Genomic DNA, 24558 nt, shown 5'->3' on the forward strand with positions numbered 1-24558 from the left:
TAGCAGAAAGAAAAATGTAAAATTTACCAATACGTGGCAAGGAAACAACAAATTCTTAACTAGCCAATGAGCCAAAGAAGAAATCACATGTGGAATTTGAAATACTTTGAGACAAATAAAAATAAAAACAACATAGAAGAACTATAGAATGCAGAGAAGGCGGTGTTCAAAGAAAATGTATAGCTATAAATACCTACATTATAAAAGAAGAAAGATCTGAAATCAAAAATCAAACTTTATACTTAAGGATCAAGAAAAATAAGGGAAAACTAAGCCCAAAGCTAACAAAAGGAAGGAAATAATAAAAATTAGACCAGAAGTTAATTAAATGTAAAAACAATAGAGAAATTAATAAACTCAATGTTTTACTCTTTGAAAAAATATACAAAATTGACAAATCTTTAGCTGTAATGACTAAGAAAAAAAAACAGAAGACACAAGTAACTAAAATCAGAAATAAAAGTGAAGACATTACTATTCATCTTGTAGAATTAAAAGAGATTATAAGATAATGTTCTGAATGATTGTATGCCAACAAATTAGATAAACGATGAAATAAACTATAGGGAGTATTCATATTGCATAAAATGAGCCTAGAAGATCTTAGACCTACATTAAGTAAATAATTGAACCAGTAATCAAAAACTTCCAACAGAGGAAAGTCGAGGACCAGAGGATTTGATTGGTGAATTGTAACAACATTTAAAAAGTAATTAACACCAAATTATCTCAATCATTTCCAAAAAATAAGAGTTGAAAGCACTTTCCAATCATTTTATGAGGCCTGTATTACTGATACCAAAGCTAGACAAAGACTATTCATTATAAATATAAATTTATCCTAGGAATGCAAGAGTAGCTCAAAATAAGAAAATCAACCAGTTATAAGACCTCACATTTATAAAATGAAGGAAAAATCCACATGATGATCTCTATGATGAAAGAAAAGCATTTGACAAAATTCAGCACCCTTTCATGATTAACACACTCAGAGAACAAGAATAAAAGCGATCTTCTTTAATGTGAAAAAAGGTATTGATGAAAAACCTATAGCTACCATGATAGCCAATGGTGAAAGACCGAAAGCTATACTGCTAAATTGAGGATCAAGGCAAATACGCACATTTTTACGAGTGCTATTCAATGTTGTCTTGGAAATTCTAGCCAGAACAATTAACTAGGAAAAGAAATAACAAATTGGAAAGTAAGAAGTAAAACTCTATTTGAAGATGATATGATTGTATATATACAACATTTTTGACTTTCCACAAAAAAGCTACTATAGATAATAAACATTCAGTATGTTGTAGTGTACAAGATCTATATGCAAAAACCAGTTGTATCTATATGCCAGCAATGAACAATGCTGTAAGAAAACTATGAAAACAATTCCGGTTACAATAGCATTCAAAGAATAAAACAACAAAAAAAGCACAAGAAAGTGAAAACTTGTTCGCTGGAAACTACAAAATAGTGCGGAAAGAAATTAAAGAAAAACTAAGTTAATGCAAAGACATCTCATGTTCATGTATTGGAGGACTTAATATTGTTAAGATGTCATTACTAACCAAAGTGATCTACAGATGCAATTCAACTCATATCAAAATTCCAATGACCCTTTTTGCAGAAATGAAAAAGCATATCCTCAAGTTCATGTGGAAATACCAAGACCCCTAAATATCTAAAACAATGTTTTAAAAGAAATACAAACTCATGCTTCCTGATTTCAAAACTTACTACAATGCTACAGTAACCAAAACAGTGGAGTACTGGCATAGAGTAGACATATAAACTAATGGAATGGAATTAAGAGTCCACACATAAAACCATACGAATAAGGTCAATTGATTTTCAACAAGAGTGCCAGGATGATTCAGCAAGAGTGCCAAGACTCTTTAACAACTGGCACTGGGACAGTTGCATATTTACCTGCAAAAGAATACGGTTTTACTTTTACCTTATGACAAATATGAATATGAAATAAAAATAGGTCCTTGGCTTAAGGAGCTAAAACTACAAATTACCTAAAATAAAATGTAAGAGTAAATCTCAATACACTCAAATTTGGAAATGGACTTTTGGTATAATGCCAAACGTATGAGCAACAAAGTAATATATACATATTTTATATATATATGTATATATATATATGACTTCATCAAAATTAAAATTTTGTGCATTAGGGAAACCATCAAGAGAGTAAAAAGAGTACGCACAGAATGGAGAAAAATATTTGAAAGTTGTGTATCTGATAATGGTCTACCATCCAGAATATATAAAAAATACCTACAAGTCAACAACAAAAAGACAAGCAGCCAAATTTTAAAATGGGCAAAATACTTGAATACAGATTTCTCTAAAAATGTACAAATGGCCAGTGGCACATGAAAAGGTGTTCAACATTGTTTATCACTAAGGAAAAGCAAATCAAAACCACCATGCAATGCCACTTCTCATTCCTGAGGATTGCTACAGTAATAATATAGTTTTTATTTAAAAAAGGGGGAATAACAAGTACAATTGGTTCTCCATATCTATGAACACCACATGCCTGGATTCAATTAAGTTCATGTAAAAAATATTTGGAAAAAAAATTTTACGAAATTCTGAAAAGCAAAACTTGAATTTGCTTGCATCAAGCACTACGTTGAATCCACGCAATTAAAGTGCAGTGTAGGCATTCTATTCAGTGTCATAAATAATCTAGGGATGATATAAATACATGAGAAAATGTGCATAGTTTACATGTAAATGTGGTGACATTTTATATAAAAGACTTGTGGATCCCCAGAATTTGGTATCTGGGCAAGGGGTGGTGGGGCAAAGAGAATGGGGGCAGGTCCTGGAACCAATCCCTCACAGATATGAAGAAATTATTTCATTACCAAGGATGTAGAGAACCATTAACATTGCTTGTGGGAATGAAAAATGGTGCTGCCACTGAGGAAGGTATTTTGGGGGTTCCTCAAAAAGTTAAATATGGAATTATCATATGATAATTATCAAAGCATTTCTACTTTTAGGTATATGCCCCCTGAAATTAAAAACAGGCACTCAAATACTTGCTTGTACCTGCATATTATTGGCAACACTATTCACAATAACCAAAAGATGAAAATAACCCAAATGGCCATTAAGAGATTAATGGAGAGAAAATTTTAGAGCTTGAGCCCAGGAGTTCAGGTTCAGCCTGGGCAACATAATAACATGATGGAACATTGAATGTATTTAACAATATGGCCTAATGTTTCAAGAAATTTCTTATTCCTCTTTAAGGCCAGAGTCTCTGACCACGGCTCTGGTTTATTGAAATCAAGTCGCTTAGGGAATCAATAGTCCCTTAGAATATGATTTTCTCCCTCTCTGTATTTTATTATTTCCCCTTTCTGCCTAACCCCTGTTTTTTGGAATAGCCTTCTCTCCCTCATGTTAGAAAAAACGTTCATTCATTTGTTCTTCCTGTCCATTGGTATTCACACATTGATTTATTTTTCTGTGTATGTGATTTCCTCAGTCAAAAATTAAAATCAGTTATAATCCTTGGCTCATGACACACTATCATTATGGACATTTTATATATTTTCAGGTACTCAGTTATTTATTAATTATTGGAACTCACTACCCCAAACAAACACTTGAAATTGTAAAATACTCTATTTATTTCATTATATAATAATCCTTTAGTAACATATCCTCCAGGATCCACCTCCATCTAAGTGAATGATCACCAAAATCCCATGTTCATCTTGCCGTTACATTTCTTTGTATATGTTTCTTATTGCATATGCATGTGCCCCTAAAAATACTTTTTTGTAATTTAGTTTTTTAATTTTGCAAAAAATAAGTTATATGTAATCTTTTGAGAATTATCTTTTTGTATTATATAGCTAATATTTAACCATATTGTCATATGTGCCTATAGTTTATTTATTTTAAATGTCATATACTAATTTCATTGTGTGAACACAGCAAAGTTCATTCATCCACTTAATTCAACCTTCTGTTGAAGAGTATTGTATCGTTTATCTTTTTAAAAATTATTATAAACTGTACTGTTATGAACATTCTTGTACATATCACCTATTGTACCTGACATTTAGTTATTCGTGTTATGCATATTTGTTGGGTACCTACTAAATATAGGCATCATACAATATGCTGGAGGAAGAATGGAGATGAGAAGAAAGTAGATTGTCATGTAATTTGCATTGAAGAGAGGGTTCTCTCTGACCATAAATGTTAGGTGACACAATAAGCTTATTATCTTTAGAAAATTTGATTAAAATATTCTCCTTGTGTTGCATGAAAATAAAAGAAAAGATAGAAAGAGTGAGAGATAGGAAGGAAGAAAAGGAAGGAAGAAAGGAGGAAAGGAAGGAAGGATGGACTGAGGGTGGCAACATTTAACTTAACCAAGCTAAAATGAATTCTCCTTAGCAGTTATTTTCCATTTTTCTTTAGCTGTAAAAATTTTTGTGAATGAATTTTCTTATTAATCTCATAGCATATTATATAAGCAGCCAGACTATGACCTTGTAAAGTTCATCAGTACCTAAGTTTACACTTTTAAATGTATCTTCTTTAAGACCAAACAAGACTTAGTACAGGTATTTTTTTTTTTTCAAGCCATGTTGTAGATTTAAAAATTTTTATTACAAGCTGTTAGCAAATCAATGGACAGTTAGGCACACTGATCCAAACTGATAAACTGGAAGGAGTGCTGCTATCCCTGTGGAATTTCTTTCAAGTAGTAAGAAAAACTTGCTGAGAACATTTAAATCCTCAAGGACAGACTAGGTAGCTGAATATGTGACTTATATTTTTTCCAATATATAAAAAGAGCATTTCCTGGCAAACTTATCATTTCAAATGCTGCCAACCAAAATCTTAACTGTTCTTTGTTCTTTTATTGGAGAGTAATAGAAAGAAAACTGAGTGGAATTAGGGTATGCGTAGGAAGCTGCAGTAAGTCTTTTAAGGATCCTCCTAGGAAGACCCATAGTTTGCCCGAGGAATGATTCTGACTCTCTCTGAATGCTTGTGTAATTTATCCAGGCAGAGCAGATTAGTGATTCTTCTCTTTTCCTGTAAGGCTTGTAATAGGCTTCTCTCCCTTATGTTACAGAATCCGTTCATACATTTGTTCTGTCTGTCCATGTTAGTCATACACTGATTAATTTTTCTGTATGACATTGTCCATCTAGCTATATCTACATCTATCAATGTCTATTTATATCATCTATCTGTGTATCATATCACATCATATACATCACATATCTTGCATTCTCATGTGTTAGTGATCCTGTCTGGAGTAAGAGTTTCTCAATAACAAAACTCATGACTTGACCATATTTTTATTTATTTCACTACTTTACACTATTCACATGCCTACCTTGTCTAACATTGGGCTACATTTTAGTATACAAAGCTTGTAGGTTTGGCTTTGTTGTAGTTAGGATTCCATTTCCTACATATTTAATCATACATTTCTTCCTCTTGTGGTTGGGCCCTCACTGCCTCCTCTGATCAAAACTTGCCTGATGACAGCCCCACCCAGACCAAAGTTAAGGAAAAACCTTACTGGGAGGCATAAAGTCTTACTTTGCCTATATAAGATTATTTAAACCTTGACAGAGCTGGTGATTTCAGAGAATGAAGACTGCAAAGCACTGACTAAAACCTCTCAAACAAATATTTCAGAGAACATGGTTGGGAAGAATGCTCTAAGGGAGAAAAGAAAAATAAGTCCACTTCTAACATTTATGGAACACTTTCATGTTTGCAAAGCATTTATTGAGTCCCATGTTATATATAGATGCTCTTTGACTTATGGTGGGGTTATGTCTCAATAAACTCATCAAAAGCTGAAAATATTGTAAGCCAAAAATGCATTTAATACATCTTACCTACAGAACATCATAGCCAAACCTACCGTAACTGTGCTTAGAAAACTTACCTTACCCTGTTACAGTTGGGCAACCATCTGGCAATACAGTAAATGGTAGCACACGGTGGTTTACCATAGTGATCGCATGCTGACTGGGAGCTGTGGCTAGCAGTCTCTGTCCAGCATCACTAGAGAATATGGTACAGTATATCACAAGCCCAGGAAAAAATCAAAATTCCAAATGTGAATTATGGTTTGTACTAAATGTGTCTTGCTTTCACGCCATTGTAAAGTAAAAAAAAAATATCATAAGTCAAATCAGTGTAAGTCAGGACAATCTGTAGTTCTTCGAGGCAAGGGGAGGGAAACATTCCCATTATATAAAGGAAAAATTTAGTTTTATATTTGACAAAATACTATCTTGGCTAGAATATAAGTCTACCCATTTGAATTCCAAGACAACTTCTAAGGCACAACTTTGTACTCAGTGTCAATTGTGTTGAACTTTTCCCTTCCCCAGGAGAATTATCTCCTTAAGCGTAAGTTCAGCACACTGGGATAATCACGGAGTGAGGCAGATGCAGAAAGAACTGTGTTCTGTTTTGTACAATCTACTTGCTAATCTATGTGAAAGAGAGTTTGAATTTAAGAACCATACAAAATGCTGAGTAGATAAAACATGTTGCGACATCTGAGAAAAGACTCTGGACAGGTGAATTCAGGTTATTCTGTGGCTCCTATAATAGCAATTCATTATGAACTATTATAGTACCAAGAAAATATTTGATTGCAAAAGCTGTATTTTAAAACACCTGAGGGTAGAATGAGCCGAATAAAGTCAAAACAGAGTTAGCTCAAGAGAGTCAAGAAACATTTTACTTACTTTTTCCCCAGAAGATAGGCTTTGAGCGTAGTTCTGCCTGTGATTTTTTCAAGGCTATGGTCACACACAACTGGAAGGGATTGGGGAGAACATTAAGAGGCCAAACCCACTGATTCAAAAAGTAAGACACTAGGGCCAAGGGAAGATAGCTTGATATTTAGAGTAACTTAGCATAGTTGTCTTAAAGGCCTTTTGTGAATATTTAACTACCACACACATGCAAATACACAAACACGTGGAAAACAACACATAGGGATAGGTCACATGTGGTATCCTACAGTGTCAAAGACTTCTAAGGATAGATTCCCTCTCATACTATACTGACTTGGCTGGTTCTAAACATTCTACGATTAGGCCATTTTGACGCTTCCAGGTTCTGATCAGATGTAACAATAGAATGTTGTGTTATTTTAGATTGGAAGACTCTTCATCCAAATTGGGAAGAAAGATAAATGGATGCTTTGTACAAAACATTACCAAAAGAAAGATAAAACAACCAACTATGTGATACTAAAGATATTACTCTGCCCTGGGGTCTATGGGCTCTGACATTCCTCAGAAAAGCATAAGGATCTCTTGGGTACAATCCTGTTCTCTATTCTTTTAATACGAAACAAAGAGATGTATTTGTTATAAGGCAGTGTTTTAAATTTCTATTTATTGTTTACATATTTTTCAATAAGTAGAAACTTTTTATCAAACAGTTTTTGCTTCGATGAAAGTCCAGTATGTATGACAGAAAGAAGTACAGCTCGTTTGGTTGAAGCTGAGAGAGGGCAACCATCAAACCCCACCTTCTCGTCCCCTTATCCGTTCATGACAGTCTCAAGAGTGGATCTTTTAGTGCAATGGTGAGCAAAGTGCAATTCCCAGATAAGCCACATTACTGTCAGCTGGACACTTCTTGGAAAAGCTAGACCTGCTAATCAGAAACTCTTGGGGTTAGATCCAAAACTCTGGGTTTGTATAAGCCCTCCAGATAATTCTGATGCATATTTGGGTTTGAGAAACTCTGTCTGATGTTTCAAAACTCGGTTACCACTGGTGTAGCAAGTAGAATCAAATCCTGGACTAAGAGGCAGAGGATATAAAATATAATTATGGATCAATTAATCTATAATATGAACTTGGGCAAGTCATCGAATCTCTTTAGGCCTCCGTTTTTGTGTACTATTAAGTTGGTGCTAGCTTTCATGTCTTCCTTATGGATAGTGTGAGCATAGTAAAAACTCTGAAATTTTAAAAGTATTTTACATGCAAGAAATGTCAAATACATCAATGTTTTAGAAGAGAGCAACTAGAAACAGACTCATCTTTATATAGGAATTGCATATCATTTGTGTGATTTATTCAAATTGATGTATTGGGGCATGCATTTAAAGATAAAATTCATAATTTTAAATACATAATTCAAACAATGAATACAATAAAAATTCTAGGGCTCTTAAATATTTAAGCATAAGGATACTTAGTTTTACTTTGTGTACTTCAAATATTTATTGAGTAAATTCAATGTACCAAGACAGAATAAAGTTAATATTTATTGATTATTTATATGCCGAAATGCATACATTATTTGTTTAATCCTCACTACTAATGTATTTGTTAATTATGATTATTATTTATGTTAGGCAGATATGAAAACTGAGGCTTACATAGGTTTTATAATATGCCCAAAGACACATAACTATTGAGTGGTGAACACCAGATTAAAACAAGTCTAATTTTATGCAAGTTTTATTTATAACTGCTTTGTGTATAAAATTATAGAGTCTAATTTGAGGAAAAAGAGCTTTTAAGATTTTAAAATTTCTAATTATTGAACTGATTGACCTTGAACTTGGGGAATTTAAAAATAGGAGAAGAAGGTCTTTGTAAATAAAAACCAAAACCCAAACACCAAGAAAAGACACACTGGTAATGTAAACATTCCAATTTTAATATACTGAATGATATCTTAAGCAAAGAAGAGACTTAAAGAAAAAAAAAGTCTGTTTGTAAGTATATCAGATATAGGATTAAATTTTATAACACATAGGAACTTCTGTAAATGAATAAGAAAAAAAATGTTGAACAACTTAATAGTAACATTAGCAAACTTACAGAAAGGAAATTATTAGTAGAAATGTAAATCTTTATTAACTATATATAATGAGGTTTATCCTCATGATCTAAGGGATTCATATGAAAACAATAATGCTAAAACTTAACAAAAATAAGAAATCACATATATTCAGTATTATTTAGGTCATTAGAAAACAGATCCTTTCATGTATTATTTCTAAGAATGTAAATTTGAGTAGATGTTTCGGATAGAAAATGAAAGTAGACATTTGTCAGTAACGGTGAAACTTTAAGATAACATATTATTTGAACCATAAATTGCCTTTTGTAGACTTACTCTAATGGAAGTGTTGCACAGGCCTTCACAGATATATTTTCAAGGAGTTTATTTGTAGGCATGTTTGTAGTAGCAACAGTTAGGAAAAACATTCCCTTAATTACTAAAGTATTAAAATATTATTTTATGTCACATTATTAAAAATTATATAGTCATCACAACAGGTTGATATAAATCTAACATAGAAAGATACCCATATTAAACCACAAAAACTAAATCAACTCAAAAACATTGGCAAATGATATGAATTGATTTACCGCATTCAAAACGTTTTTATATACTTACATGCACATGAAATTCATATACGTTTAAAGAAAGAGAAATAAAAATCATTTTGTTTGTGGGTTTTTTCTTGACATCAGGAGACTAAATTTTAATATTGCACATTCTTCTTTCAGATAAAAGTAGACGGAGGGATACCTGTGTAAGATTTTGTGTTTCAGAAAATATCTCATGTTGAACTAGCTATGAATAATTAAAGCTTCTAAGGTGGAGGTATGATTTGAGTTGTCCTCTGTTTGGTAAAGCACCTAATGAATTGTATTTATTCTCTCATCATGTATAAAAGCAGGTCTTGTCAAGGCCAGTGATAATTTTCCACTGAAAAAAATGGTGAATGGAATTTTAGAGTTATCCTATTTATTAGTAAATTTGAAGTGGTTGCTCACACTGTAAGTTCCTCTCGATTATGGTAAAGCTTCAGTGAAAGCCTTATTCATGCAACTCGTTTGTATCAGTAGTACTTAGAAAAGTGAAGGGTGGTTTATGCCCTGTAATCCCAGCTACTTGGGAGGCTAAGGCAGGAGGACCACTTGAGCCCAGATTGAGGCTACAATGAACCATGCTCACACCACTGCACTCCAGCATAGGCAACAGAGTGAGACCCTATTTCGAAAGAAAAAAGAAAATAAATAAAAAGCATGGTACTGGTACAAGAACAGACTCATAGACCAATGGAACAGAATAGAGAGCCCAGAAATAAGACCACACACCTACAACTATCTGATCTTTGATAAACCTGACAAAAACAAGCAATGGGGAAAGGATTCCCTATTCAGTAAATGATTCTGGGATGACTGGCTAGCCATATACAAAAAATTAAAATGGTACCCCATCTCTACACCATATGCAAAAATCAACTCAAGATGGATTAAAGACTTAAATGTAAAACCCCAAACTATAGAAACCCTAGAAGACAACCAAGGCAATACCATTCAAGACATAGGCATGGGCAAAGATTTCACAACAAAGACACCAAAAGCAATTGCAACCAAAACAAAAATTGACAAATGAGATCTAATTAAACGAAAGACCTTCTGCACCGCAAGATAAACTACCAACAGAGTAAACAGACAACCTACAGAATGGGATAAAATTTTTTCAAACTATGTATCTGAAAAAGGTCTAATATCCAGCATCTATAAGGAATTTAAACAAATATACAAGAAAAAAAAACAATCCCATTAAAAAGTGGGCAAAGGATATGACAGACACTTTTCAAAAGGAGACATATATGGGGCCAACAAGCATATAAAAATCTCAATATCACTGATCATTAGAAAAATGCAAATCGAAACCACAATAAGATACCATCTCACGCCAGTCACAATGGGTATTATAAAAAGTCAAAAAATAACAGATGCTGGTGAGGTTATGGAGAAAAAGGAATGCTTTTACACTGTTTGTGGGAGCATAAATTAGTTCAACCATTGTGGAATCAAGTGTGGCAATTCTTCAAAGACCTAAAGACAGAAATACCATTTGATCCAGCAATTGCATCATGGGGTATATACCCAAAGGTTCTATTATAAAGACACATGCATGCATGTGTTCACTGAAGCACTATTCATAATGGCAAATACATGAAATCAATCCAAATGTCCATAAGTGATAGAATGGTTAAAGAAAATGTGGTATGTTTGCAGTAAGGAATACTATGCAGCCATAAAAAGGAATGAGATAATGTCTTTTAAAGGGACACGAATGGACTGGAGGCCATTATCCTTAGCAAACTAACTTTGGAGCAGAAAACCAAATACTACACATTCTCACTTATATGTGGGAGCTAAATGTGAGAACACATGCACAGATATAGGGGGACAACATATACTGGGGCCTACTGGAGGGTAGAGCATAGCGGGAGGAAGAGAGTCAGGAAAAAGAACTAATGGATACTACGCTTAATACCTGGGTAATAAAATAATTTGTACCACAAATGCCCATGACACATGTTTACCTATGTAACAAACTTGCACATCCTGCACATGTACCCCTGAATTTAAAATAAAAGTTAAAAAAAGAAAGAAGACCGAAAAGATTTTATTTATGGTATTGATAACAGTACTATTTATAATACCAATAAATTAAACTTATTTAAATTTCCAGCAAAAATGTAATATTAGTATACCTCTAGTTGAATAAATATTTATACCAAAAAATAGAAAAAGGAAATAAATAAAAATCAAGTATACAATGGAGAAATAACCCCAGAAAAGGAGCAATAATCAGTTAAGCTGCTATACTACACAATTCCAAGTTGTGCTATTTATTTACAACTTGGTATATGCCGGAGAAAGAAATTCATTCCTAAGATGGAGAACTCATTGGAAGAAGAAAACTGGAGCAAGAGGTAACCAGAAGAAATGTAAAGACTTTATAATGCTCAGATGTATTTGGGAAAATCTTTACATGCATTTCACACTGAGTCTACATTAATAATTAAAATCAGAAAAATTAAAAACAAAATAATGAATATAAGTATAAAAAAATTACTCAGAGCCGGGCGCGGTGGCTCACGCCTGTAGTCCTAGCACTTTAGGAGGCCAAGATGGGTGGATCACGAGGTCAGGAGATCGAGATCATCCCGGCTAACACGGTGAAACCCCGTCTCTACTAAAAATACAAAAAATTAGCCAGGCGTGATGGCGGGCGCCTGTAGTCCCAGCTACTCAGGAGGCTGAGGCAGAAGAATGGCGTGAACCCGGGAGGCAGAGCTTGCAGTGGAGTTTGCAGTGAGCCGAGATCAAGTCACTGCACTCCAGTCTGGGCGACAGAGCGAGACTCCGTCTCAAAAAAAAAAAAAAAAAAAAAAAAAAATTGCTCAGAATTCCCTATTGTTCCGCACTCTTGTGCCCCTGCTGGCATATCACTAATGAATGTTCTGACATAAGGTATCTAATCAGCCCTGCTCTGTTGCTCAAGACAGAGAAGGGCCCTGGCCCTGGTTAATATATGATCTGTTCTCTCTACAACACTCTTAATACCTTGATTCCCTTTGGGGTTATCTGCAAAATTGCAGCTCTCTACCGGCAACCCCGCCACTTCTCTGGTCCTTTATTGAGTATCCAAGTACTTCTGGGGAAAAGCATCGAACCAAGCAGATCTGTCGTTAGAAATTCATAATCCTCGAACTATGTTCAACAGTCCCCTATCCAACTTTTCCATATCTCACTTTCAAATGACCATGATGCCTACTGTATGGGCAAGAGAAGAGTTTTTTATAAATGATCTAACCAATTTTTCAGTTCTTTCACCTATTAACTCCTTCTGTCTTTTTTTTTTTTTTTTCAGTTTAATAAAAATATCTGCAGACTATGCCTAGAACCCCATTTTATTTACTCCTGTTTCTTTTTATTTATACAGTCCAAGTATTTGAACATCTCTTTATATTTCTTTTCAATTATATTCCTTCTCCTTTATTCTCAAAGTCAGCAACTACATGTTTGAACCTGTAAAGTCTACATTAATTCCTTTTAAAATGAATGTCATTCTCTTTTGTCTGTTAAGGCCATAACTTCTGTATTGTTCTCTCTTTTGTATCTCTTGCCAACCCTTGCCCCGGGTTATTTCCATTAGCATATAACATCCATCTTAAAAAGAATTCAAAATTCATATTTCCTGCAGCTACTTCCACAGTTCTCTATTCCCCTTTATAATACTCTGTGAAAGAACAGGAAAAAACCAAAACCAAAACCAAAACAAAAACAAAAAAACTACATGCACTCCTTTTTGTGCCTTTCTTAATCTGTTTTCCTACCCCTCTATAGAAATTGGTGTTATCCAAGATACCTATCAGGTGCACAATGTCAAATTAAGCATTCATTGTCTGTACTTCATGTTACTTGACCTACTGCCATTAGATTTTGCGCTCATTCTCTTCTTGAAACACTCTCATATGGATTCCAGAACACCACATATTTCTAGTTTGATGCATATTACATTGTCTTTTCTATGTAGATAGATGATTGTGGTTCCTGAAAATAATGACAGTTTTATCTTTTCCCTCCTAAACCTCATACCTCATCTTTTCTCTTGAATTAATTTTTCCTTTTCTTTTTTTTTTCTTTTGAGACGGAGTCTCGCTCTATCGCCCAGGCTGGAGTGCAGTGGCGCGATCTCGGCTCACTGCAAGCTTCGCCCCGCCCCGGGTTCCCGCCATTCTCTTGCCTCAGCCTCCTGCGTAGCTGGGACTACAGGCGTCCGCCACCAAGCCTGGCTAATTTTTCGTATTTTTAGTAGAGACAGGGTTTCACCGTGTTAGCCAGGATGGTCTCAATCTCCTGGTCTCGTGATCGGCCCGCCTCGGCCTCCCAAAGTGCTGGGATTACAGGCATGAGCCACCGTGCCTGGTCCCCTTGGGTTATTATAATAAAAAGGAAATATGAAATCCTATGGTGACAACAAAAATCCCAAGACTTGTTTCTAACATACAGCACATGTACCACTTCTCATTAATTTTTTTGTTACGGGGTATGTGACATTTACCAAGTTAAGGAATTTTGGTTACATTTGTGGTTTTGGGGAGTTTGAAAATATAAAGACAAGATTAACTGCAGAAAATAAATTTCATGATCTGTAAAGACCATGATAACATTTAATTCTTTATTTTATTTTTTTCTGAAACAACTTGTGTAAGATTGAGATTAGGTGTATTGCTTGAGCCTTTGCTAGAATCAACCCATAAAATTATCTAGGCCTAAAGAAGGGTAGATAATGTATTTCGACATTATTTTCTTTACTGCTTATTGTTTTTTCTGGAGCCACTCTCTGTTCTCTTTAGAGAAAAATTTCTTGATGTAAGCATCCCACCATGACCCAAAGCCTTGCAGCTCTGCAATGCAAGTGAAATAATGTTGCTGTATTTGAATTTCTGATTTGTCCCAAGAGGTGATCTGTCAGATTGCACAATGCAGAAGTCCTGTTTACTATTACTTTTCTAAAAATAGTTTTTATAACAATTTCAAGTATGTGGCTAAGAAAGCAATGACATCCTTCCAGCATCCTATTTATTTTTTAAATTTTTCTTTAAATTGTAAAATATATTGTAAAGAGTACGTGAAATATGTAACTACATTTTAAAGAAAAACCAATAAAGAGAATACCTGTGTACCCATCACCTAGACTAATAAGCATATGTCACTTGTACCCCAGAAGTCCCTCTATGCCTGTCAACAATCATAGCCTCATCCAAACCCCTCCATCAGATGGTCACACTTCTTGCTCTTAAGTTAATAATTCCTTGAAGCTTCATTATGGTTTTACCACTTGTATGTGTATCCATAAACAATATATATTAATTTTGCCTGGGTTTTAAATTTATACAAGTGTTATTTAGCTGTACTTCTTGATTTATTTTGTTGAACACTATAAAGATGTTTAATCTCATACCAATATGTGCAAGTGTGATTTATATATTATATATTTCATTTTATCAGTTGTTTATTGAAGACTAAAAGGATTGTTTATATATACAAACTTTTGTGTATAGATATAGTATATATATTTATAAATACATATAATGCAGTTAAAATATTAATATAAACTATCTAAACATCTTCTGGTACAAGACTTGTCTGAGGTAATGGATTTTTTTTTAATCTTTAATTTTAGGTTCAGTAATACATGTGCAGGTTTGCTATATAGGTACAGTGCATGCAACAGAGTTGATTGACAGATTATTCCATCACCCAGAAAATCAGCATAGTACCCTATAGGTAGTTTTTTGATGCTCTCCCTTCTCCCACCCTTCACCTTCAAATAGGCTCTGGTGTCTGTTGCTCCTTTTTTTGTGCCCATACGTACTCAATATGTAGCTCCCACTGATAAATAGAACATGTGGTATTTGGTTTTCTGTTCCTGTACTAGTAGTTTTCTTAGGATAATGGCCTCCAGCTCCAACCATGTTGCTGCGAAGGACATTATCTCGTTCCTTTTTATGGTTGTATAGTATTCCATGGTGTATATTTTTATTATCCAATCCATCACTGATGGCATTTATGTTGCTTCCATGCCTTTGCTATTATGAGTAGTGCTGTGATGAATACACACGTGCATGTGTCTTTATGGCAGAACGATTTATATTCCTTTGGGTATATACCTAATAATTAGATTATGGAGTCAAATCGTAATTCTGTTTTAAGTTCTTTGAGAAACCACCAAACTGCTTTCCACAATGGCTGCAATAATTTACATTCCCACCAGCAGTGTATGTGTTCCTTTTCTCTACAACCTCACTAGCATCTGTTATTTTTTGACTTTTTAGTAATAGCCATTCAGACTGGCATGAGATGGTATCTCATTGTGATTTTGATTTTCATTTCTCTAATGATTAGTGATGGTGAGCATTGTTTCATATCCTTATTGGCCACGTGTATGTCTTCTTTTGAAAAGTGTTTGTTTGTGTCATTTGTCCTTTTCAATGCAATAGCTTAATCATAGAATGTGTATATGTTTAACTTTGCTAGAAAGCATCAAAATATGTCTAAAAGGGTTTCACCAACTTTTACTCCTAAGAGTAAATAAGAGATTTTAATTGGCTAACTATTCAAAACAACATTTAATTTTATCACTTTTTTTTTTCTTTTAGTCAATCTGGTGCATGTGAAATACTGTATTATTTTGGATTTAATTTGTATTTCCTTACATGCTAATTGCATGTGAATCCTTTCATATATTTATCTGCCATTAATTTTTTCTCTTCTGTAATTGAATGCTCACATTTCCCCACCACCCCCCCGCCGCCCCAGTTTTTCCCTTTTGAGTCATTAGGCTTTTGTTGTTGATGATAATTTTATATCTACCATATATTAAATGCTTATTTGCTGAATGTACAGCAAATATCTTTTCCCAGAGTGTCACCTGTCTTTTCACTTTCATTATGGCCCCCTTTAATAAAAAGAAATTCTTAAATTTAATATTAGTGAATTTATTTTACATTATGGTCTGTGTTTTTTGGAGATCTGGTCATTTCACTCTTTAACTGTAGATTGAAACTATAATGCCATGATAAGGCACTAACTGTCACATTAATTACAATTTTTCAATTCCTCTGTAAATGAACCTCTTTGCAAATTTGATATCTTTTGTTATTTCTTTTTTATAAAAATGTGACTGCCTTTGCTTCAGTGACAACTTCTTGGTTTTCCTTTGTCTTCTAAGTGAGATAGTATTCTACCACATACCATTTAAAAGTTATTTTGGTCCATTGTCTTTCTTATTCTATTGTTCTCACTCTCTAGAGTATTTCTGGGGTAACTTCTTCTCATGATTTCACTTACTACCTCTCAACAAGCCATCTCCTGCGGGTCCTTGGACTCATATATCCAACTTCAGCTAGACATGTACACTTAGATATCACACAGAAAACTCAAATCTAATTCCAAATTGTTTCTTTCTTAAATTAGAACTTCCTTATTTATTCTATGAGTTGGTGGTCTTACTATTCACATGGTCACCTAAATTAATAACTTAAGTGCCATCCCTACCAGCTTCTTTTCCATACAGTAACATCTTATTTACTGAGCTGCGTTTTTCTTCTTTAAGCATTCCTCAACTCTACTTTTTATTTTTATGTACATTGTCAAACTTCTTGTTCCTCCTCACCCCATGTAGAAGTAATTAATGTTTTTTGACAGACCTTGTAATTGTGAAACTGACCTTAAGCACAACTACCAATGAACCATCTAAAATGAAAGGTATTAGAGTTTTATGACATCAGTAAACACTATCTTTTTTCTTCCCTCCTGGAACAAATCAATTAGAGATCAAAATGTTCCATTTATTATAGAAAAGCAGACAGTAGAAAGTGTCTTCAAATCTAGAATAAGAGAGAGGTCAGCACTCTCTATTGAATTTGACAGACAGCTGCAATCAGTCAGGAGCACAGCTGAGCATTCAGATCTCCCCCATAGTGTTATAGGCTGCCACTCTAAGCCATCCACTCAGTGGAGGAGCAGACCAGTAGGCACTCTCAGAAGGAAGGCATATCCAAGAGATAGCCTATAAGAGGGTGATCATTTTCCTTCTCACTCATCAATTAGATAATTCCATTCATACTCAATGGGAAGTAGTGAGTAGGAGGTGGGGAAAGAGGCATGGGATGTTTATTTAACGGAAATCCTAGATCAAAGGAAATGACTTATCCTCTAATAAAATCTCCCAAACCTTTTAATGACCACCCATCTCCTACAAGTTATTATCTAAGTTTCTCAACATGGCATAATAGAGAACATCTTTTTTCCTTTACCCACATCCTCTATCCTTGACCATCTTGCCATATTCTCCCTTTCACTTCTATATCTAGCAGCACTTACTTGTTCATTATTTCCAGGATTATTTGTTCTGTGTCTTGATTTTTATACTTTGGGGCATCTTAACTCTCCCTACCAGAATGTTTCTGAATTTGTCATCAGATATCAGTTATCTATTTCACGCCTATGTATTCTTTAAGTATAAGCTCGAGCTTTATTTTTTTTCAGAAAACCTTTTGTATCCTCCATTACAACTGCCTTAACTGACACTCTTTTGCATCTATAATACTATGTTCCATTTTCTATGATAAAATAGTTTTTGTTGTGTTATAGTGATCTATTTACGTGTGTCTCCAACACTAGGATATAAGCTTTTCAGTGTGGATATCCTCAGACACTAAACACATGGCATGCATTCAAAATGTTTGGTAAGTGAATCTTACTTTCCCTTAAACTTTTGACCTGCCTGTCTAATCTTAGTTATGTTTTCCCCTTGGATTTGACAACACATTTGGCTTCTTAGCTTTGATTTCTTTCATTTTTTTAGATATAAGTTCATTCTTAACCTTTCTTGGTCTCAGCCAACTCCCACCAGATCAACCTTGTCTTTCAGGGCCCCATCAGAAGTCCACCTGCATTTAGCCTGCACTGCACAGATGAGATATGAAACCTTTTTTTTGTCTTCCATTGTCTCATCTCCTCCAGAGATTTCAGCTTAGATCTCTATATAGGATATAAAAAATGAAAACTGTCTTCAAATTTGTGTGCTAAGGGGGGAAAAGGCATATATTTTTCAGCAAACATTTATTAAATGTTACAGTCAATGTTCTTTCTTTCTCTTTTTTTTTTTAACAATGTAATCATGTGATCATGACAGCCTAGCAACAGAAAACTGAAAGTAGGGAGCCAAATTTAGAATCATAATCAAATAAAAATTTTCAAAATTAACCTGGCACATACTTATATTACACACAATAGTTATTTTGCATATGATAATATGATACTAATAGTAAATAGTTATCACAACTAACTATCAGCAATATTACATCCTCATAGTGAAGAAAATTATTAGTATTTCTCTTTGTTCATTCTCTGGTATCTAGAAGTAGAGGTAAATGTTTGTAGCTTTCCCTGATAGTAGGTATAGTTTAATCCTCATCCCTTACACATACTTATGCTGAGTTTTACTGAAATCTTGGATCTAATCAATTTTCTTCTAAATACCTAGGATTCTTTTTTTTCTTTTCTTTTTTCTTTTTGATTATACTTTAAGTTCTGGGATACATGTGCAGAACGTGCAGGTTTGTTACATAGGTACACATGTACTATGATGGTTTGCTGCACCCATCAACCCATCATCTAGGTTTTAAGCCCCGCATGTATTAGGTATTTGTCTTAATGCTATCCCTCCCCTTGCCCGCCACCCCCTGACAGACCCCAGTGTGTGATGTTCCCCTCCCTGTGTCTATGTTTTCTCATCGTTCAACTCCCACTTATGAGTGAGAACATGTGGTGTTTGGTTTTCTGTTTCTATGTTAGTTTGCTGAGAATGACGGTTTCCAGCTTCATCCATGTCCCTGCAAAGGACATGAACTCATTCTTTTTTACAGCTGCATAGTTTTCCATGGTGTATATTTGCCACGCTTTCTTTATCCCGTCTATCATTTATGGCCATTTAAATTGGTTCCAAGTCTGCTATTGTAAATAGTGCTGCAGTAAACATACTTGTTCATGTGTCTTTTTAGTAGAATGATTTATAATCCTTTGGGTGTATACCCAGTAATGGGATTGCTGGGTCAAATGGTATTTCTGGTTCTAGATCCTTTAGGAATCGCCACACTGTCTTCCACAATGGATGAACTAATTTACACTCCCACCAACAGTGTAAAAGCATTCCTATTCCTACGTATCTTCTCCAGTATGTGTTGTTTCCTGACTTTTAATCGGTTGAAGTCAGGTAGCATGATATCTCCAGCTTTGCTCTTTGGATTAGGGTTGTGTTGGCTATACTGGCTCTTTTTTGGTTCCATATGAAATTTAAACTTGTTTTTTTTTTTTTTTTTTCCAATTCTGTGAAGAAAGTCAACGGCAGCTTGATGGGAATAGCATTGAATCTATGAATTACTTTGGACAGCATGGCCATTTTCAAGATATTAATTCTCCCTATCCATGAGCACAGAATGTTTTTCCATTTGTTTGTGTCTTCTCTTATTTCCTCGAGCAATGGTTTGTAGTTCTCCTTGAAGAGGTCCTTCACGTCCCTTGTAAGTTGGATTCTAAATACCTACGATTCTATACTTCTAATGCTAATCACGACCTTCCTACATGATAATTCTGTAGTGGAATTGACAACTTCTCATTTGCTGTTCAGGTCCTTCAGTACAAGAGCCTATGGATAGCTAATGCACCAGATGGCCAAATAGGTAACATCAGATGAGAGTGAGAAAAATCTTTTTAGCCCACAGTGGTGCACAAGGTGATTGTGTCAATTAAGATTCACTGATAGCAACAAATACTAACTTCATTCAAGGCTCACGTCTATGAACTTACTTACATCTGGGAATTAGGTGAGTGTTGTAACCAAAGTAGTTTTAGATGAGTAAATTCAGTAAAACCTTTATGAGCTGTTTGTATTCTTCTTTAGTACTCTATGATATGTTAACTACAGTTAGAGAGCTCAGATCAATTTATTTCCTAAAATATGGTTATGTCATATCTGTTTAACTGTACTTAAACACCACAGTTAAAACTTGTCATCAGCTATGTCTATAATGCTGATAAGATCCATATTTATTCTTGGAGTTAATTGCTCCTATATCCACTTCACAATCTTAAAATTTCTGGTTTTACTGAGGAGAGGTATCCAGTTTTAACTATAAACATTCTTACCAACATTTTTGATCAGCAGAAAACATATATAAATTGTTTTTAAAAATATTTTAGTGTTTTTCACATCAGTGTATTCCTGATGATAAGGAAATGAAGTCTCTGAACACTGTCAAATAATATAGTGATGGAGAATGTAGGAAAGCAGGAAGTATTTAAATACTTTTTCAAATATTTAAACATCTTTCCTCACATTATGTCAATTTTTCTTTGGCCTTACAAGTTGTGTATGTTGGTTAGCCATAAACGAAGTTTTCATTAACCAATCTAATTAACTGTTAAAAACGAAACAAATGCCTCAACAACCTTATTTAATGCAGGATTTCCTACAAGTGCACATATAACAATAAATTGAGTCTAATCAAAGTTAAGATCTTACTTTCTTAAGTAAGCACTCACTAAATTGATCCTTCATTATTTTGAACAATATAAGTTAGTGAATTACTATATTTCTTCTGGATTTAACTTTGATTCTGCTTTTCACTCGGTAGACAATTTTGAATGTAAATTCTTATTTCCAAGTGAACAGTAATGAAAGGAGGGTCACGACTCTTTCAAACAAGAAGCTCTTTTTAAAAGCATTTCAAAAGTCCTCTGGGTCCTCTAAGAAACACTGATTACAATTATTAGGTTATAACTTTATTTAAAAAGTCAGGTTCTTAACTTTCATATAAGAGATCTGACAATGTTGTTCATTCAACTGAAGTTGTAATTCATTAACCTACAAAGTGACTCTGTGACCTTGGTTTTCAGGAGTGTCAGCCTGAAGTTTTAAGGAATGAGAAATTATTACAGCAATGCCATATACTTTCTCAGATTCAGTTCCTGGCTTAACACAAGAAGCTGAAGGTTAAAGTTTGTTTTCTTCTGCCCTATTATTATAAATAGTATTTAGAAACAACCATCTTGTTTTGTTTTTTGTTTTTTAATTTCTCATTTCCTTTAAATTGGTGAAATGGGAGTACCTATCTGATCTCTGCCAAATTCATCCCTAATGATGACCTTTTCTTAGGTTCATACAAGTAAGAACAATTCATCATGGACATTTTCCCATTCTCAGTATATAAATAGGATTTTATTTACATTTCATCTATTTTTAGATTCTAATCTATAGAGAATATCTCATGTTGTCTCTGGGGATTTATTGACTGTAATCACTTGTTTAGTATCAATTGTTAAGTTGATAATTCTTCCATTGAAAGCAATTGTTATAGGTACTTACTAAGTTTTAGGGGAAAAATGGGGACAGATATTATTAGAAAAATATTGGGGTATTTCAAATCAATGAAAGCAAAGTTGACTATGAAAACATTGGTGACAATTTGGACAAGGATATTTCTGAGGATATTGATTTCAGAATTAATATGTTGTTGTTCTAAGGACTCTTATCAGGCTATCAGATGATTCAACCTGATTGGCTATTTCCACAATGACTTAATAAGTAGGCCCTTTATTCATTACTTAATAGGTAAAAAGGTAAAATTGTATATGAAGGAAGGACTGAAAAGAATAGCCTCTACAGTGAAAAATAAAATAATACGAATAAAGTTTACATTTTCGCATCTGGAAGTAATGACCCAGAACAGAGTGAGATAAATAAAAAATATTTCTAGATATATTCAGTCTTAATGAATAGATCATTATCCAAGTTGAAGCATCTAACAAGTGGTTTAAAAATTGGATATTAGAGCATATCAGAAATAGAGGTAAATATTTGGAAATTATTTTATACACATGGTTTTTTAAAATTTGCTTAAGTTCCTTATAGATGCTAGACATCAGAACTTTGTCAGATGCATAGTTTTCAAAAATCTTCTTCCATTCTGTAGGTTGTCTGCTTTTTTTTTTCTGTTGATAGTTTATTTTACTCTTCAGAAGCTCCTTAGTTTAATTAGATACAATTTGTCGATTTTGAGTTTGCTGGGATTGCTTTTGGCATCTTTGTCATGAATTCTTTGTCTGTTCTTATGTCCTAAATGGTATTGACTAGGTTGTCTTTCAGGCATTTTGTAGTTAGGGGTTTTACATTCAATTTGTTAATGGATCTTAAGTTGATTTTTGTATATGATGTAAGGAAGGGGTCCAGTTTTAATCTGTATATGCCTAGCCAGTAATTCCAGCACCATTTATTGAATAGGGAGTCCTTTTCTCATTGCTTACTTTTGTCAGCCTTGTTGAAGATCAGATGGTGCTAGGTGTGTGGCCTTATTTTGGGACTCTCTATTCTGTTCCATTGGTCTATGTGTCTGTTTTTGTACCAGGATTATGCTATTTTGGTTACTGTAACCCTGCAGTATAGTTTGAAGTGAGGTACATGATGCCTCCGGCTTTTGTTTTGTTTTGTTTTGTGTGTGTGTGTGTATGTGTGTGTATGAATGTGTGTGTAAGATTGCCTTGTCTATTCAGGCTCTTTTTTGGTTCCATATAAATTTTAAAACAACTTTTTTCAGTTTTAGTTCTTTCACCACCCTAGTTAACTCTATTACTAATTATTTTATTCTTTTTGTGGAAACTGAATGGGATTGTGTTCCTGATTTTGTTCTTGGCTTGACTGCAGTTGGTGTATAGGAATGCTAGTGATTTTTCTACGTTGGTTTTGTATCCTGAGATTTTGCTGATGTTGTTTATCAGCCTACAGAGCTCTCGTGCCTAGACTATGGGGTTTTCTAGATATAGAATCTAGAAATAGAAACTAGAATATAGAATCTAGAAATGCTGTCCGTGTCTACAAATAGTGATAGTTTGACTTCCTCTTTTCCTATTTGAATGCCTTTATATCTTTCTCTTGCCTGATTGCTAGTTTATTGAGAGATTTTAATATGAAGGAAGTTGAATTTTCCTGAAAGCCTTTTCAGCATCTACTGAGATAAACATGTGGTTTTTGTCTTTAGTTCTGTATATGTGATGAATCACATTTATTGATTTCAGTATGTTGAATCAACCTTGCATTCCAGGGATGAAGGCTACTTGCTCGTGGAGAATAGGCTTTTTGATGTGCTGCTGGATTCAGTTTGCCAGTATTTTGTTGAGGATGTTTGCATCCATGTTCATCAAAGATATTGGCCTGAAGTTTCTTTGTTGCATCTCTGCCAGGTTTTGGTGTCAGGATGATGCTGACCTCATGGAATGAGTTAGAGAGAAATTCCTCTTCCTCAATTTTTTGGAATAGTTTTGGTAGGAATGGTACCAGCTCCTCTTTGTACATCTGGTAGAATTTGGCTGTCAGTCCATTTGGTCCTGGCCTTTTTTAGTTGATAGGCTATTCATTACTGATTCAATTTCAGAGCTCATTAAGATCTGTTCAGGGATTCAATTTCTTCCTGATGGGGTCTTGGGAGGGTGTATGCATCCAGGAATTTATCAATTCTTTTGAATTTTCTAGTTTATGTGCAAAGAGCTGTTCATAATACTTTCTGTTGCTATATGTATTTTTGTGGGGTCAGTGATAATATCCCCCTTGTCATTTCTAATTGTGTTTCTTTGAATCTTCTCTCTTTTCTTCTTTATTTGTCTAGCTAGCGGTCTAACTATTTTATTGAATATTTCAAAAAACCAACTTCTAGATTCATTGATCTGAATGGCTTTTTGTGTCTAAATCTCCTTCAGTTGACCCTGATTTTGGTTATTTTTTGTCTTTTGCTAGCTTTGGGGTTGGTTTGCTCTTGGTTCTCTAGTTCTTTTAGTTGTGATGTTAGACTGTTAAATGGACATCTTTCCAACTTTTTGATATGGGCAGTTGGAGCTATAAATTGCCCTCCTAACACTGCTTTAGCTGTGTCCCAGAGATTCTGGCATGTTATATCTTTGTTCTCATTAGTTTAAAAGAACTTCTTAATTTCTGCCTTAATGTCATTATTTACCCAAAAGTCATTCAGAGGCAGGTTATTTAATTTCCATGCAATGGTATGGTTTTGAGTGATTTTATCAGTCTTGATTTCTAATTCGTTTTGTGCTGTGGTCTAAGAGAGTCTTT

Source organism: Theropithecus gelada, chromosome 13, assembly GCF_003255815.1.
Source record: "Theropithecus gelada isolate Dixy chromosome 13, Tgel_1.0, whole genome shotgun sequence".
In the NCBI taxonomy this organism is placed as follows: domain Eukaryota; kingdom Metazoa; phylum Chordata; class Mammalia; order Primates; family Cercopithecidae; genus Theropithecus; species Theropithecus gelada.